Here is a 19,309-nt window from a genome sequence, read left to right on the forward strand (position 1 = left end):
GAGTGACTCAACTGTTGAACATGCTCCATCTACGGATAACAAAATTATGTGTTGGACATGGCTCTGTATGTTAGGCAGAGTGTGCCTCTGAGTAGGTAGTACGCAATGGAGAACAGATTTAGTTTTACCAGTTGTGTTGCATAACACAACTGTTTGAGGCCAGTAATCCTCTTGGTGAGGTACCTCTGTGGTCTTTACAGCTGCTGGATATGCTTAATTGAGTACATACAAAATGGTGCATTGTACTCAATGATGGGTCTGATGACTTAAGAGTAGAGGGCCACCACTACCTCTTTTGATCCTGATGCAAACCCTTTGTTGATTAGGTGGCCCACATAGGATTTCCCAATCACTTTGGAAACATGGTTGTCAAAGGAAAGATGACTATCTACTTGTGTCCCCAGATCCCTTATTACCTTGTCAGTTTTAAGGGGTACCACCTATGTGGTAGTTTGTGGGTACTTTGTTTTCACCAAAGGGAATTACTATGCATTCTTCCACATTGAGCTTGAGGCCATGATTCTGACACCACACATCTGTCTCATAGAGTCCCTCCTGGAGAATATTTGTGTCATCCGGGGAATCTATTATGGCAAACACTTTACAGTTTCCAGCAAACTTAGTCAACCACAACCCTCCTGTGTTGGCATGTACTTTTGAGAAGTCTATACCAAACAGGAGGGACCCCAGGACTGAATCCTGGTGGACACCAGTTGTTACCGGTGTAGAGTCTGACATGTAGCCAGCAACTCTTAATTTGTGGGATCTATCTGTGAGCCAGTTTGCAATCCATCTTGTGATGTATGGATTCATGCCCAGGTTGGTGAGTTGATCTATGATACTTGACTGGGAAATGGTGTCAAAGGCCTTAGCGAGGTATAGGTAGGCTGTGTTTAGCTCATTTCAATCATTTGAAGCCTGGGTAACTGTCTCAAAGAAATCAACCCAGTTCAGGAGGCATGGTCTGCATTTCATGAAGCCAAACTGGGTGTGCTCAACTGTGTGACGGTTCCCAATGTCTTTATTGTTGACTTCCATTATGATTGGCTCCATTGACTTGCAGATCAGACTCATCAGGTTCATAGAGCGTGAATGCCAAGGGTCTTTTGTGGCCCCACCCCTGTGGAGTGGGAAGAACATTGCTGTGCAACATTCTATGGGTACATATCCTGTAGAAAGCATGTAGAGAGAGGTGTAGGTATCCTTGATGAACTTGGAAACATCCCCACCCTATGTGCTATGATCCAGGTTCTGATGCTGGAAGGTATGGAATGAGTAGTATCCTGGTAGTGCTGGTGTGCTGTCTGGAGCCTTGAACTAGGTTTCTGTTAATGCACAGATATCAATATTCTCCATACTGAGAAGTGCCTCGAGTGTGTGCATCTGGAGGCTGAGACTTCTGGCAACGAGTAGCATTTAGCTCACTTTGTGGTTATTTGTGTTTGTTATGGGGTTTGGTTTGTCCTGAGAGACCGGTGTTCCATACCTGAAGTCAATGCCTCATTGGTCCGATCTGACCATAAGCTAATTACTTTTCATATCCACATTCTGCCCCCAACCCCCATTAAGGAAACCATGTTAAAAATATCTCCAAAGATAACTTCATGATTGTTAAGACAAAAGTGGTGAACTTCAGGACACCCATGCAGATGGACAATACAGTTATGACTACTGAATCCTACACAATTGCACTTTATAAGCACTTACATGAGTGCATGGATCATGCTATCCCAAATAGAACCAAAATGCTATCCTCCCAGAAAACGAAGCCAATCTGGTGGTCCCCTGCCATAAACAAACTGCACAACAGAAGGAAGAAAGTGTTGCAAAAGAGGGTAAAACCCATAAGTGGAGGAGCTCCCTGGTCAGCCTCAGTAAGAAGCTGCGATCCCTGATAAAATCCTCCAAAGCTAGTTACGAAAACAAAATCACCACTGATACTAAATACAACCACAAAGCATTCTATAGCTATGTCAAGAATCACAATGGCTACACTCAGATCTGCTCTGAGTTACAGCACAATGGCACTAAATATACAGACCCAACTGATATTGCCAACATCCTGGCAGATAGAATCAGTGCAAACTTTACCCACCTCTCACCCATGAAAGAGCCCATCTCTATACTGGAAGAATGCAAAGTTGCTGTCATCACAGCTGCACAGGTAAAAACCACTCTGCAAAGCCAGGAACACAGCATCCATGGGACCAGATAACATCCCAGGCTGCATTCTACATGAACTACAGAATGAACTGGCACCAAACCTAAGTACCATGTTCAATCATAGCCTCATCTCAGGCTTTGTGCCTTCTGAATGACACACAGTGACTGTTATCCCACTACACAAGAGGGGAGCCACCACAGACCCCGGGAACTAGTGCCCCATTAGCCTGATGAACCTGATCTGCAAGGCCATGGAACGTATCATCATGGAACGTATAAACAAAGATATTGGTAATCTCCAAACTCTGGACCACAACCATTTCGGGTCTGTAAAAGGCAGATCATGTCTCCTAAACCTGATGGACTTCTTCGAAGCAGTCACCAAAGCCGTAGACAAGGTTAAGGTGGTTCACACAGCCTATCTAGATCTTGCCAAGGTGTTCAACACCATCCCCCACTCTGGAATTAAAGATAAACTCACTAAACTAGGTATAAATCCCTATGTCACAAGATAGGTTGCCATATGGCTCACTGACAGAACCCACACTGTGAAAGTAGAAGACTCCAAGTCCGACTTCAAACCAGTGACAAGTGGAGTACCACAGGGTTTAGTCCTGTGTCCTGTCATGTTTGGTATCTACTTCCCTGAAGTACAGGCTAACACAGAAGGTTTTTGGCTAATGAAGTTCCCAGATGAATGCAAACTAGGAGCCATAATTGAAACTACTAATGATGTGGACATCCTACAAAAGGGCCTCACTGAGACAGATGCCTGGTGTCAAAGCCATGCCCCTCAAGCTCAATGCCAAAAAGTGCATTGTCATCCCCTTTGGTAAAAACTCTGTACCCATGAACTACAACATAGGCGGTAGTATACTTAACACTGAAAGTGTGAGAAGAGACCTTGGCACACAGGTGGTCAGTAGACTCTCCTTTGATAATCACATCACCACAGTAGTCAGGAAATCCTTCTACATGGCACACCTCATCACAAACGGTTTCTCATGCAGAAAAAAAGAGGTCATTGTTTCCCTCTACTCATCACTCATTAGATCCATTATAGAGTACAACTCCCCTTTTGGTATGTACCTCACAAGACATCTACAACAACTGGAAAGGCCGCAAAAATACCTCACAAAGAGGATTAGCGACCTCAAATACATGCCCTTCACAGACCGTCTCAAAACACTCCAGCTTTACTCTGTCGCATATTGCCTACTCAGAGGTGATCTCTGCCTAACATACAAAGCTATGTCAAACACAGAGCTGTTGGACATGCTCCACTTAAAGAAATCCCAATCTCTCCGAGCTTCAGCCCCAAAATCCAGACCGAAATACAAAAGGAGGGGGTGCATCCATTTTCATAAAGGATACCCACACCTCCAGGTTAGTGGCACAGCACGAGGCCTCAGAGACCATCCAAGTGCAACTAACAGTGGGCAAAGCTGCTTATCAGATCATAGCCTGCTACAGATCACCTATAGCCTGCTACAGATCACCTACCTTGTCTCAGGGCCCTCACTCAGCATTCCTGAGAACACTGGAAAATATAAAGGTCCTACCAAACACCATGATATTAGGAGATTGCAATTACCCAAACATTGACTGGGAGAATTACTCAAGTACAAACTCCTTTGCCCAATGCTTCCTAGAGTTTATAAACTCAAATGCCCTGGAACAGCTGGTCACAACGCCCACTAGAGGTGACAACATACTGAACCTGATCATCACCAACATGGGGAATCAGTGTTCCACACCAGAGGTAAACAGCTCGCTGGTAAGATCAGATCATAAAGTAATCACACTGGATATCCACATCCCGACCCCACCCCCAGTCAAGGAAACCACTGTGAAAAACTTTTCAAAAGTAAACTTCACACTTCTCAAGACCGAAGTGGAATGTTTCAAAGCCCCCTTGCTACAGGATAATGCTATCCAATCCACAGAATCCTTTACAAGTGCATTATATGAGCATCTACAGGGATGCATGGATCGAGCCATCCCGAATAAAACCAAGACTCACTCCTCCAAAAAGAGGAAACCAGTCTGGTGGTCCTTGGCCATAAATAAGCTATACAACAGAAGGAGGAAACTACTACATGATAGAGCAAAATTCCAAAAAGGAAACTCATCACTGATCATTATTAGCAAGAATCTATGATCGCTCATAAAGTCATCCAAGGCCAGTTTCTAAAGAAAATTTGCCAAGGAATCTAAAGATAACCAAAAAGCCTTCTTTAGCTATATCAAACATTTAGGTTGCAACTCTCAGATATGCTTTGAGCTACTGCAAAATGGCAAAAAATACACTGAACCAACTGAAATTGCCAACATCCTGGCGGACAAGTTTAGTGCAAACTTCACCCCCCTCCCCCAAAAGGGCCTGTGTCCATCCCAGAAGAATGCAGAGCCCCAGACATCACGGACTTGCAGGTAAAAACAGCCCTTTCCAAAGCTAAGAACACAGCATCAATGGGACCAGATGGTGTCCCAGGCTGTGTCTTACATGAGCTCCAAAACGAACTAAACCCTCACCTAAATTCACTGTTCAGACTCAGCCTTACCACAGGCTATGTACCCAAAGAATAGCATACAGCAACAGTCATACCGCTCCACAAAGGTGCTGCCACAACAGAACCTGGGAACTATCGCCCTATAAGCCTGACTAGCCTGGTCTGCAAAGCTATGGAGTGAATTATCATGGAACTCATAAACAGAGACATTGGGAACCTCCAGACACTGGACCCTACCCAATTCAGATTTGTTAAAGGCAGATCCTGCCTTCTAAACCTTGTTGACTTCTTTGAAACAGTTACCAAGGCCATAGATGAAGGGAAGGTAGTCCACACAGCCTACCTGGACCTCACTAAGGCCTTCAACACCATTCCCCACTTTGGCATCATAGACAAGCTTACCAGCTTGAACATTAACCCCTATGTCACAAGATGGGTGGCCAACTGGCTCACGGATAGAATACACATGGTCAAAGTTGTGGGTGCCATGTCCGACTCTAAACCAGTCACAAGTGGCATCCCACAGGTCTCGGTCCTGGGACCCCTCCTGTTCACTATATACTTCTCTGAGGTACAGGCAAGCACAGGAGGACTATGGCTGACCAAGTTCGCAGATGACTACAAACTGGGGGCCATAATCGACTCTCTGGCTGGCACAGACATCCTCCAGAAGGGTCTTACAGAGACAGATACCTGGTGTCAAAACCATGGCCTCAAGCTGAATGCCAAAAATGCATAGTAATCCCCTTTGGAAAAAGCAAAGTGCCCATGAATTACCACGTAGGTGGTAATCCACTAGGTACAAAAATGTAATTAGGGACCTGGGGACCCAGGTAGATAGTAACCTCACCTTTGATAATCACATTGCCAAAGTGGTTAGATATTCCTTCTATGTAACCCACCTAATCACAAAAGGGTTCACCTCTAGATCAAGAGAGGTCATTGTGCCCCTCTATTCATCATTCATTAGGCCCATAATAGAGTACAGTGCCCCATTTGGTATGTACCTTAATTGGCACATGCAACAGCTGGTAAGTCCGCAGAAGTACCTCACCAAGAGGATCATGGGTCTCAAAGAGATGCCCTATGCAGCTTGACTAAAGAAACTCTAGCTCTACTCGGTTGCTTATTGCCTGCTCAGAGGTGATCTATGTCTGACGTATAAGGACATGTCCAACCCGGAATTAATGGACATGCTCCACCTCAAGAAAAACAAATCTCTTAGAGCCACACGTTCCAGTGAATTAAACCTCATAAAAGCAATAAACAGGACATGCTGGAAGGATAGATTCCTGTCCCAGAGACTTCCCTCGCTCTGGAATAGAATCCCAGTTGATGTTAGGCAGAGCCCCTCGCAGACTCTCTTCAAGAGGAATCTTGACGAGTGGATGGGAAATTGTAAATTTACCCCTGGGATCACTTCAGTGGCCCTGCTAGACAGAGGCCCAGGAAACTAATTTAAAAGGGAGGCGAAAGCCATCACATTCTGGCTAGGCTAATAAATGCCCTTGGGCAGATAGCCTAGTACCTACCTATGAACCTATGAACCTACATGCTCTAGGGACCTAAAACTTGTCACTACAATAAACAGAATATATCAGAGGGATAGATTCTTGTCTCAGAGACTTCACATACTCCGGAATAAACTACCTATCTATATCAAACAAAGCTCCTCATTAGCACTCTTCAAGAAAAATCTTGATGATTGGATTGTGAATAGGAAAGTCACCCTGGGGATCACGTCTGTGTCTCTGCTCGACAGTGGCACAGGAAAATAAATTTCTTGGGTGGCAAAAGCCAGGGTACCTTTTTGGCTGGGCTTGTATAGGCCTTAGGGCTGATAGCCGAGTACCTACCTATGAACCTTTGAGCCTTGCCTAAAAAAGGTGATATGGGGACAGCAAGAGCATTGGCCAGTATTCAGAAGCATAGGGGTGACAGGTGCAAACCATCTGTAGTGAAGCAACAAGGCTTGTCTATCATGTCATCACAGGCAGACAGAGATTGGATCCCCTTTGAATGACACCAGAAGCTCAGACATTTGTTGAAGTTTATCATCTTTCTGTTATATTGCAGTATCATGTAGGTGAAGGTAAGATGCTACTCAAGGTTTGACCCTGTATGTGCCAGCATGTGGTGCATCAACCCATATATGATATGGTCATGACCTATGCATACAATACACTCACAATACACCTAGTGTGATAAGCCTGCTGAGGTTAGCAAATGTGAAAAAAACCTTTGTGCAAACTGTCAGCAAGTAATGTCTGTATTGCACCCTGTAACTCCATATTTCTTGCTGAAGTGTAAAGATGTACTTAGTTTGGATTAAGAACACTGCACTTGCCAACTGTGTGTGTGTGTGTGTCTCTCTCTCTCTCTCTTTCTGTCTGTCTCTCCCTGGGGAGAGAGCAACCTTTTTGGAGACTACTCACACCCCTTAAAAGTGGTATACTCATCTTTGTCATCTCATGATATCACTATCCTACAAATATACCTGTGGAAAAAAGAAATCCCAGTAATGTGTATAGCGCGATGTGTAAATGCACACTGCTGAAGTATCATAATGTAATTAGATAGGGGTTTGAATCCTGCACTTGCCAACTGCATGTGTGTCTTTCCCTGGGGAGGAGCAACCTTTTTGGAGACTACTCACACACCTTAAAAGTGGTATACTCATCTTTGTCAAGTCTGATGATGTCACCATCCTACAAATATACCTGTGGAAAGATGAAATCCCAGTAATGTGTATAGTGTGTTGTGTAAATGTGTACTGCTGTAGTATCATAATGTAGTTAGGTAGGGGTTTGAATCCTGTGCTTGCCAACTGTGTGTGTGTGTCTCCCTGGGGAGGAGCAACCTTTTTGGAGACTACTCTCACACCTTAAAAGTGGTATACTCATCTTTGTCAAGTCTGATGATGTCACCATCCTACAAATATACCTGTGGAAAGGTGACATGTCATTAATGTGTATAGCATGTTGTGTAAACACATACTGCTGTAGTGTCATAATATAGTTAGATAGGAGTTTGAATGCTGCACTTGCCAACTGTGTGTGTCTCTCTCCCTGGGAAGGAGCAAACTTTTTGGAGACTACTCACACCCCCTTAAAAGTGGTATACTCATCTTTGTTAAGTCTCATGATGTCACCATCCTACAAATATACCTGTGGAAAGGTGAAATCTCAGTAATGTGTATAGCGCATCATGTAAATGCATACTGCTGTAGTATTATAATGTAGTTAGGAAAGCGTTTGATTCTCACACTTGCTGACTGTGTGTGTGTGCTCCAGGTGTGTGACACTATTGGCCAATGTGGAGTGGGTTTTGATTTTTCTAGTGTATGACACATCATAATGACAACTGCATGTGCATTACACATGTAAGGTAGCTGTGGGGCAAATCCATATACATACATGTGACCTCAAGTTTTTCATAGGTGGGTACTCTGCTTTCTCCATGAACGCATCTGTTATCTTTGCCAGAGCATGCTGGCGCTTTCCAGACCTTAGGTCACTTCTGTATGCTTGTGACAAGCTTAGCCACTGCAGTGATCCCTGGGCTACGTCTTCCGTTTCACATCCACTCATCACAGTTTCTATTGAAGAATGTGAGTGAGGGTTTATGCTTGAGGTATATTTGAAACCTGTTCCAAAGCAAGCAAAGTCTGGCAAAGATGACTAATCATTTTAGGTAAGCAACAACTTCTGTGGATTTGCATGCAAACCCTTTATTGCTTATGTGCTCCACAGAGGTATTTCCAAAACCCTTTGGTAATGTGATTATCAAAGGAGAGATGACTTAACACATGGCTCTATGTTTACATTAGTATCTGTTCCACATTTTGGGGGCTCCTACCTATGTGGTACTCTGGGGATACTTTGTTTTCTAAAAGTGGATAACTATGCTTTCTTTGGCTTATAGTTTTACAGCATGAGTTTGACACCAGGCATCTGTCTGTATGATACCCTTTTGGAGGATGTGTGTGTCATCTGGAGAATAAAGTATAGCCCACAGTATGCATTGTCATCAGACGTGGGCAGACATATCCCTACTGTGTTTGCTTGTACCTAAGAAAGCTATATGCCAAACAGGAGTGGTCCCAGGACTGAGTGCAGGTGAATACCACTTGTTACTGGCATAGAATAGTACATGGAGGCTGCAAATGTTACTGTGTGGCCTACATCTGTGCGTCAGTTGTCAAGCCATCATCTAACAATCGTTTATTGTCAGTCTGTTGAGGTTATGTATAATACCAGTATGTGGGATGGGAATGAATTGCTGGTGAGCTATAGCATGGCTGTGTTGACCTCCCCTCCTTCACCTATAGCCTTGTTGACTGGCTTGAAGTCTACTAGGTGTAGGAGCCATGATCTGGCCTTTAGAGAACCTAAGTGGGTATGGTGCAGTGTTTACAGGTTCATAATGTCTCTGTTAATGAGTTCCATAATGCTGTGCTCCATAGCCTTCCAGATAACATTGGTCTGGCTTATAGGGTGAGAGTTTCCAGGACCTGTTGTAGTTCTACCCTTACTCAATTTATGTTAACATTTGCACTGAGAGTGACGAGGGTGGACAGGTTTAAGAATAAGTATATTAGAGGGTCAGGCCAGGTTTGAAGGTTAGTAGACCATGCCAGATAGGCAGGATTAAGTTGGTTTGTACATGTGCTGAGGAGGGATGCAGAGTATATTATGAAATAGATGCTAAGGGTGAAGCCGCCAGGTAACAGGAAAAGAGGAATGCCTAAGATGAGGTTTATGGCTGTGGTGAGAGAGGACATGAAGATGGATGGTGTGACAGCGCAAGATGCAGAGGGCAGGAACAAATGATGTACTGTGGCGACCCCTAATGGGAGCATCTGAAAGGAGAAGACAACGTTGTAGCTCAATCCTTGTGGATTGTGAACACCATTACCGTGTGGCATTCCACAAGTATGTAACCTGTATAGAGGCTGCATCTGGACAGAACATTTAGGTGAGTGGTGACGTCATATGTCAGCTTGTGTAGGACACAGCCAGGGACACTGTCCAGTACCATTGCCACTGTGGTGTGTACTTTGTTAAAGAAATGTTTTAACTAGTCTGTGAATCATCAGGTTTTACATTCTTCAGGTCTGTAAATGTGGCCCTTGTGTGATGACAGGGTGGTAAAATCCGCATTCAAACTGTCTGACAAGGAATTGGTAATGTCAGTCAGATAAGTGTACTTTGTGACCATTTACATTAACTGTGACCCAATCTGAGATTTCCCCTGTAGATTATGAACAACACTGAAGAAAGATTTAGTGTTGTCTTTGGAATCCTTGCCATTTTGTATTTTGAAGCTTGCCTTGTATGTTTATTGAGGGATTGTATTTTCCCAATGATACTGACCAGAGAGGTTATCCCTTCTTGGTATGTAACTTTTTTTTGGTACAACTCCACACCTTCTATTATATATTTAGTTTATGGCAGGGGTCCATGAGACTAATGCACTTTTACTGTATAAGTGAGAATTTCTTGTGTTTGTGATCGCACGGTCCATGCAACCCTGTAGGTGAACAGTGTGCATTAATGAAGAATTATGCAGCTGGGATAGTGTTAACCTTAGTAATGCAAACCAATGACATATAGCAACAACAGCATCACCCACAGCACAGTATCAACCCGTGTCATACACACACATGCGTACTCAAGTTCCACAATGTGTGTAGTACAATGCATACTGGCCACCAATAGAAAGTATGGAGTGTTAACACTGGCCAATACAGGGCATGTCACCCTGCCCATGTGTCCAATATGCACGTACATGCAGACAGTGCACCTCCACCATGTTCACAAATGTACACCTGCAAACTCATGCTGCACACAACCCACACTTACTGTCCACTGTATAACACATGCTGACACAACTACACACATCAGCCAAGTGGCACATGGGCAAACAAAACACTGGTGGAAATAATACAACATTGCTAATTACAGCTTTAATACATCATGCCTGTTCAGCTATACCTCCAAGGATATCATTACACTTTACTGCTGACATCATGCTACACATTCAACCATTGCTATACTTTGTTAAAGTCACCCTGTACATCAGCACCATGTTAGCCTGTTCCTGCATCAATGTTACAGATGACAGGAGGTGGCACAGGTTTCATCATATGCACAGAGTGTGGTGTTGGTTTGCCAGAGGCCTACACTGAGCCATACAATCGACATGTGTGTGTGTGAGGGCCATGAGTACTGTTATGGGCCAATGTTGATGTAATGTGTGCGGGTATGTGTTTTCCCTAGGTTTCTGGTTTATATGTGTGTGTGTCTGCATGCACACAGTTCCACCATGTGGCTGCCATATATGGGGATTTGTGAGACAGCTACAGACTGTACCTGCCAGGCTTTACAGATCACCGTCTCTGGCCATGGATATGGAACCTGTGCTTGGCAGGGGTGCTACAGACAATATCAGGTACTAATCCAGACTGGGTACTATCCGAAGAGGTTGACATATGTCCACTGGATCCAGGTCCCTGCTGGGACTGGCCAGAGCCACGTGCACATGGTTTTCTAGGACAGTCTATGGACAGCCCCCTCCCAACATTGTTGGGGCTGGTACTGGCACTACGGGAGCGGCTGTGACTTGCTGGACGTCCACGGCAACCTCCAGCTGCTGATGTTGCTGGCATATGTCCACGTCGATGTCTCAACCATCCTGCACTGTCCTGACACATGGACATGACATTGTGGAGGACATCCAATGTCTCACCCCAACGTCTATCAATGACCTCAGTGTAATTAAGTATGGCACCTGTTAGGTCATGGATACTGTCATTTACAGAGGTGTTATGAGCCCTCTGTGCCCTTAGTCCCTGTCTGGTGTACCGCTCCATTTGTGTCTGTGCCTCCATGACAGCCTGGAACACGCGTGTGGTAGAAAGAGGTGTGGCACATCTGCCAGAGGCATGATGACCAGCAGTGCTCTGACAAAAATCCCTGGGCATCTGCCTATGTGGTACCATTCCAGACATCTGGCTATGGCTGTTGTGTCCTGATACATGTGCCATAGATACCACGCTGTCCTGGCCAGTGCCAACCATACACTGTCCCTCAGCTAAGGTCAATGGTGATGATGGATGTACAGGCAGTATGACTGTGTGCATGGATGGGGTGGAGAATTGTGTACTGTCAATTGGTGGCCCAACAACAAACCCTGACAAACCTGCCTGTGCCTCAACACACCTGCCCTCATGATCACTGTCTGTCTCAGTGACATACACTAAGTTGATATATTTAAGTACCAGGGGTTGTGGGGGGGTGCAGGGTGGTTTTGCCCCTCTGGTTATACTTATAGAACAATAATATAGTTTGTGTTTTATTTCATTCTGTATGTGCTGGAATAAGTATCTTGTGCGTGTTAAGGATTTTGAGTTTTCAGTATTTTGAGTTGTCAGGATTTTGCAGTGCTCCTATGTGTATGTATGTATATGTGTATATATATATATATATATATATATATATATATATATATAAAAGACAAGGGTTATATATATATATATATATATATATATATATACATATAGTCCATTCATCACTGTATCTACTGTTCCTGAGAGAACACTTTCTACTCACTCATCCCTATTGGAATTTTATTTATTTCCATTTCCTTTGCAGCAGTTCAGTCTAGGCATGTATAGTCGTGATACAGTATGCATGTATGTTCATATTTGTGTATTTATGAATGCATGTATATATGTCAAGTTGCTGAATCCTCTGTGTGTGTATTCTGCTCTTTTAAGATCTTCTTCTCACCATCCATAAAATACAGCTTGCTTCCATACTGCTGCCTTTTGGCTACCATAGCCCCTTAACTGTTTCAAAAGTTTTTTTTCTTCACTTTTGTTGTCACTGTTGACTCATCCCTATTCGTCTTATCTTTCCTCTCTCCGCTTGGCACCACCACAGAATGCTGACATGGTGTAGTGCTGCTTTCTTATACATACGTTTTCACTTAAGTTAATCTTTTTCATATTACCTGCTATTTCATATTACCTACTGTCTCTTCACAGTCCTTACCTTAGTCCATATTAGATCTGTGCACAATCCTTGTCTTTTATGTTTACCTCACCATTTGCTTACCTTGCTTACAGTTTTTCCTCCAACCAATACCAATATTTTTGTACTAATGCCTTGTTTCTACATACTATTTATTTCTTCACCCTTATTTTCAATTCATATTCATCCAGTTCTGTCTCCTTCTCCTTTTTGTCTTTTCTGTCTTCCCAGAGTACATCATGTCCAATAAAGTAATTTACATTTTTGACTGACTCAGCTTCTGAGCAGCAAACTCTGGCATACACTGAGCTGCAGGAGGTGCCATTTTGCTCTTAACCCCAATTCATTTCTTCAGTCATATAAATCATCCTACTTTGGGTTCCTCTACATATAGTTATGCTTTTATATGCCCAGTTAGCCTGCATCAGTTCTTCTCATAAACGTTGCTCCTCCTGGCTCTCACTTCTTCTCTTTTTGAAAGCTGCACTCAACCTCTGACCCATCACTCATCTCTGAAATCCTTTTGGTATCCTTGCTTGTTCCAGTTCTTTAGCTAATTTGTATTGTTTCATCTCTTGCTTTTCCTGTACCTCTAGTTCCCTCCGTTACTCATCATTATCAGTCCTCTTTTTCCCATTTAATATGCAGTGTCAGGGTGTTGTATCGACTGTCATCATCTCTCTCTTTTCAGTGTTGCTCCCTTGCCTTATTCGACAGTCATGCCAGACTGTTGCAGGTCTTCTCCATTCCGTTACGAATGACTTTCTGGGACATACTTCTGAGCTGGTGTCTTCTCCATTCCATTACGAATGACTTTCTGGGACATACTTCTGAGCTGGTGTCTTCTCCATTCCGTTACGAATGACTTTCTGGGACATACTTCTGAGCTGGTGTCTTCTCCATTCCATTACGAATGCCTTTCTGGGACATACTTCTGAGCTGGTGTCTTCTCCATTCCATTACGAATGACTTTCTGGGACATACTTCTGAGCTGGGGATATTTTTGTCGCTGTCTCATTAGTTATTAGATATTTGTCTGTTCCTTTATTCTCATTATCTTTGACTAGTGTAGCTCCCCCATCTTCCTAGATTATTTGAGCTGTGATTCGGCCTCTTTCTCAGCCATTGAAATGCTAATACTTCCTTTTGGTACCTACTTCCTCCACTTCTGAACTCACTACCACAGGTTCCTCCTTCACCAACTTCATCTCCATTTCCTTGTCCAAAAGCTTGGCTGGATAAAACATTTTGACGATCTTATTATCTATGTAGCTCTTGGGGTATAGCGCACATTGCACCCTTTTTATTCATCCTTTTTTATTTTTGTAACATGACCATGATTACTTCCTGCAGGTGCCTCTCAGCAGCGTCAGAAGCAGCCATTTTATACTGACCCTGATTTCTTCACATTTATAGATAATATATTCAGTTAGCCAGTATCAAGATACCTCCTCTCGTATTTCAATACTTCATGGATTCCACTCAGACACTTCATTTTTGTGTAATGCTCAGCTTAGAAATCCAATAATTGGCATGCAATGCCATTCAGAAAAATAGATTTTTGTCAACACTCTGTTATAAGTTACTTTCTATTTTCACAGGAATGCATGTTCTGCAGCATGCTCCATGGCATTCCCATGGGATAAGTCCCTTTCCCAACTCTGTAAATGTACTCTGACATGCATATTTAGGCTCCATGAGCAGATTTAAACCATCTCTGATGCAGCAACAACAAAGGGAATGGAGAGTGAGTCAGTAACAACAGGTGAGAGAGGGTTACTCTTATAGTTTAAGACAAGGATAGATAGGTAGCACTAGGGGCTAGATATTATAACTGAGAATAGAAACAGTGAAGGATATGGTAGGGATATTGTGTAAATAAAAGTAAATGGCCAATGAATAATTTAAACATTTTGATATTGGATAGGTTTTACACAATGTTTAGAGTAAACAATTTTGAATGTACAACAGAATGTAAGAAGATCAGGACATATTTAGGTTTGTCTCCATGTTGATGTGTGCGATGTAAATGTAAAAATGATTCAGAGGGAAAAAACTTTTTAGCAGCATACATTGTACACTAAAAATATATTTTATCTCATTACTCAGATGGCCATCTTTTTTTTTCTTCCCAATCTAATTTTTTTCTGTACACATGCACTTATCAGTTTATATTTCAAACTTTAAATACAACTTAAAAAAAGGCAAAAAATAAAATTTTAAAATACCACCAAGACCACCAATCCAAGAAATAAGCAATTTTAATGAAACACTTAGTGGCTCGGCTTGCACAGCCTTCCAAGAATAAAAACACTACAAAACACTCTTTACTTAAATACAGCATATTGCGCAAGACAATTAATCAATTAAGCATACAATTTAAATCACATACTTCCAATTACATTCCTTGTTGAGTCCCTGAGGCTCCAAAGTACCATACTTTAAAATCAAGAGGGTTTCTTTTTTTAAAAGTTTATTTTTTAAGGACACACATTCACCTATACCAACTTGCAATGTTTCCAGAACACAACCCCTAAGAGAATCAGGATCAGAATTGTGTGCTATCATGAAATGGCTTCCAAGGGGACTCTCTAGTTTTTTTTATTTTTTATGTCCCTAATATGTTCCTGTAACTGGACCCTGAAACTCCTGTAAGTTTCCCCTATGTAGAACTTATTGCATCCACATCTCAGCACATACACTAGCCTCTCAGTATTACAACTGTATTCATACCTAGCTGTAAATTAAATAGCATTAATATAGGGAAAAAAACTCACTACATAATGACAGATGGAACAGCCATCACATGGAACAGTGTCCTTATTTGTGCTTAAATTCTGACTAACATTAACATCTGGTAAACAAAACTGGTTATGTACCAGAATATCAGCCATATTGCTAGCTCTTTTATATGCAATACTGACAAAGTCAGGTAATATAGAGTTCAAAATTTTATCCCTTAGAAGCATGGGCCACAAACTACGTGCTTTTTAACTATTTCCTTAGTTATAACATTATAGGTTGTCACTAAGAAAACTTTCTTCTGGTCCCCATTATTTCCAACTGTGTTGGTGGATTTGTTTCCACACGTACCAACTTTATATTTCCCACCAACACAGGCATAATGAGAGTATCCCTGGGGGGTTAGAAGAATCCATCATGTCCATGATTTTTTGTTTAGCTTCCCTAACCAACTGAACATCATAGCCTCTGTTAAAAAGCATATCTTCTGCTTCTGTTATCTCACTGTCAAAGCTTATATCAAGGCTACATAGTCTGATTCAGAGGGAAAATTTTTTTTAGCAGCATACACTGCACACTAAAAATATATTTTATCTCATTACTCAGATGGCCATAATTCTTAGTGGTACTTTTTGAGTGTTTTTTTAGATTAATCTTTCTTATTTTCATTATCTGCAGTTTTTCTTCCCAATCTAATTTTCTCTGTACACATGCACTTATCAGTTTATATTTCAAACTTTGCCTGCTTTGGAGTCGTTTGTCTTTTAATTTCTAAAAAGCTGTTTTCTGCTAAGTATGTAACTGGCTTAGAAGAATTGAGTCCTCAAAAACTCCTTGCAGCACTCTTTCTATAACACTCTTTTTCAATTAAGTATTTCTTCAGCAATGCATTGTCTTTTCCAGTCTTTGTTACCCTGATGATGCTTTTATTACTCTTGTTGAGAGTACGTCCACCATTATTTATCTTTTATGGCTTCCTTTTCCATGATTACTTGAGTTTTCTTTCCTTTTCTCTATATCCATTCCCTTATACTGTACATTAGGTTCTAATTCCTCCTATTTCACCCACCTGTTAATCTTAAAACTGTAAAATTCCCCAAAGCAGGCAGAATACAGCTCGATATGTAGCTAAATCCAAAAACTTGATGAACCAGCAAGTAATCGTACCAAAAAACTTTATTGCAGAGAAAGAAAGTTAGCACTTTCACGGTAATACCATACCGCTTCTTCAGACAAACATGAATGGGGACAGAATAACTTGTATACAAATGACATCATCTCAAACAGCTTAACAACCAATAGAACAAACATTCATACAGCCACATTCTCAGCTTAAAGGCATATGAAGTAGATAATATTTACTGGCATAAAATCTGATAAAAAATAAAAAATAAAAACATTAACACAAATAAAACATGAAAAATATTCATAAATATATAAACAAACAACAATAAACTCCCTACAGCCGTTTATGCCTTAATACAGGCTTAATGGGGACATGATCATTCAACCCCATAGCTAGGTGTGCCCCCAGCCTCAAGATCCACTCCAACTCGACCACATCAGTACGAGTCACTGTGTCACCACCTCGCAGACCTGGGCTTATCACACATAATACCTGGAAGACAAAGTTATGTTCAGGGCCAGTAGACAAAACATGGTTCGCTAAGGCACTAAAATCATATTGCTTCTTCATGCAATACACATGGTCCCTAATTCTTTCTTTTAAACTCCTGTTGGGCTTGCCAACATAGAATTTATAACAGCACTGACAATGTGCTAAATAAACCACATTCCTGGTGGAGCAATCAGCAGATGCCCTCAACTTCCACAAACAGCCAGTGACAGGGTGCCTAAAGAACCTAGACTCATCTATAAACTGACAAAAATTACATTTATGACATTTAGATGAACCCATCAAAACTTGGGATCCAGACATAACATGTCTAGGAAAACATAACTGTTGCCTTAAATTACTGTGGTTCTTATATACAAATCTAGGGCCATCTGCTAATATATTGGAACACCTACTGTCAGTCTGCAAAATATGCCCGTTCCTGGTAACTATATCTTTCACCATATTTACACCATGGGGAAATTTCAAAACAATGGGAGGACAACAATACCTATGAGGTGATCTGATTGATTGCCTATACAGAGCAGAAAAATATGGACATGCTCTACTATCACGCTCATTGGTTATTCTGGCACAAGCTTGATCAACTTCTACTTGGGTGTGATCCCTGATAGCAAACTCTTTCTTCAAATCTGACAAACTTCCTTCAAAGTCAGAAGTAGTATATGACAACCTTGAGACCCTAAAGGCTTGACTTCTCACAATGTTCCCAAATATATGTTGTGGATGCATACACCACCTATGGAGATATGATGCTCTATAACAGTCCTTCCTATGCATCCTGGTCAGCATTTTTCCATTCTCCAGCCAGATGTTCACATCCAAGAAATCAACAGTGACTTGGGAACAAGTGAGGGTAAATTTCAAAAAAGTACTACTATTATTTAAAGAATGAAAAAAATAAATCAAGCTCTTGCTTGTTGCCTTTCCAACCAATAAACATGTCATCAATAAAACATCTATATATAGCAATATGACCTCTATGTTGTCCCAATACATGATGGAATTCCCATTCCGACATCACCAAATTGGCCTAAGAATTAGCGCAGCTGGTCCCCATAGCCACGCCAGAATGTTGCCAGTAACATTTATCCTGAAACATAAAAATATTGTGTTCAAGGACCAGCTCTAGAAACATGCAAAGGAAGTCAATATGCTTCATGTCAAATTTATTACTCCTAGCCAAACCTGCCCTGACCATACTAATGCCTTTCTGGTTGGGAATGCACGTAAACGGGGATACAACATCTATTGTCACTAAAAATTGAATATCTGAAACATCCCCCTCACTGGTCACATTATATAAATCTCTCAAGAAGTTTTCAGTATCTTTCAATACAACTTCACTCATGTCAAGAGCTATTCAAAGTTGTTTGTCCAAATAAATGGACATAGCCTGAGTCAACCAACCACTCCCAGCTACAATCGGTCTAAACTGTGGGAGTGTAGGGTGTTTGTGGATCTTGGGTAAGCCATGTATCGAGGAATAACAGGACATTCAGTAATAAAGTAATTAAATAGTTCCTTGGTAAGTAGACCTAAATTAAAGCATTCAAGTACACAATTATCTATTTTGTTCTTCATCACACTCACAATGTCAACTTCCACACTAATATATGTATTAGTATCAGACAACATCTGATTCATCATATCATAATAATATCCAGAATCTAAAATCACTACAGAGCCACCTTTGTCTGCCAGATGGATAGCTATATTTTCATTCTTAATCAAATCATTCAAGGCTTGTTGTTCAAATCTAGTCAGATTATTACAACTTGTCATCTGTATTCTATTAATGACTTGATATATTTCTTTCTCACAAACTGTGAGGAAGACATTAAGTGCTGGTGTAAAAGCTGGTGTAAAAACACTGGGTTTCCTAAAAACCTTAAATTCAGGATCCTGCCTCTCAGAAATATTAGGTCCATCATCAAAAAACATATGTAAAGACAAATTACATGCAAATAACCGTAAATTAATCATACAGTCAACAAAATCCAATTTAACTGCAGGTATAAATGATAATCCTTTTGACAATATTGACAATTCATGCTGTGTTAAAACATGTCTGGAAATATTCCAAACTAAGTTGTGGCTCCCATCCCCCACATCTTTTTCAAGGAACGGCTCTGTTGGACAGAAGGGGGTTCTTTGTGTTTCTGTCCTTTCTGTGTTTCATTGTCGAAAGAGTATTTCCTCCCCGTATGAATAGGGAG

Source organism: Protopterus annectens, chromosome 6.part1 (genome assembly GCF_019279795.1).
Source record: "Protopterus annectens isolate FY-2018-M chromosome 6.part1, PAN1.0, whole genome shotgun sequence".
NCBI lineage: Eukaryota > Metazoa > Chordata > Ceratodontiformes > Protopteridae > Protopterus > Protopterus annectens.